Source organism: Sus scrofa, chromosome 10 (genome assembly GCF_054392235.1).
Source record: "Sus scrofa isolate SSC_HxYL_T2T_F1_AM1 chromosome 10, Sscrofa_HxYL_maternal_Yorkshire_Landrace_v2.0, whole genome shotgun sequence".
Classification (NCBI taxonomy): Eukaryota; Metazoa; Chordata; class Mammalia; order Artiodactyla; family Suidae; genus Sus; species Sus scrofa.
The window spans coordinates 40,290,001-40,290,298 of record NC_139392.1 but is presented as its reverse complement, the minus strand read 5'-3'; positions in this window follow the sequence as shown (position 1 = coordinate 40,290,298).

The window sequence follows — 298 nt, the reverse complement described above, 5'->3', positions numbered from 1 at the left end:
GGGACAGCTGGTCGACCCCGCGGGCCCTCGGACCCGGGCCCGAGTCGGCCGGGACAGCTGGTCGACCCCGCGGGCCCTCGGACCCGGGCCCGAGTCGGCCGGGACAGCTGGTCGACCCCGCGGGCCCTCGGACCCGGGCCCGAGTCGGCCGGGACAGCTGGTCGACCCCGCGGGCCCTCGGACCCGGGCCCGAGTCGGCCGGGACAGCTGGTCGACCCCGCGGGCCCTCGGACCCGGGCCCGAGTCGGCCGGGACAGCTGGTCGACCCCGCGGGCCCTCGGACCCGGGCCCGAGTCGG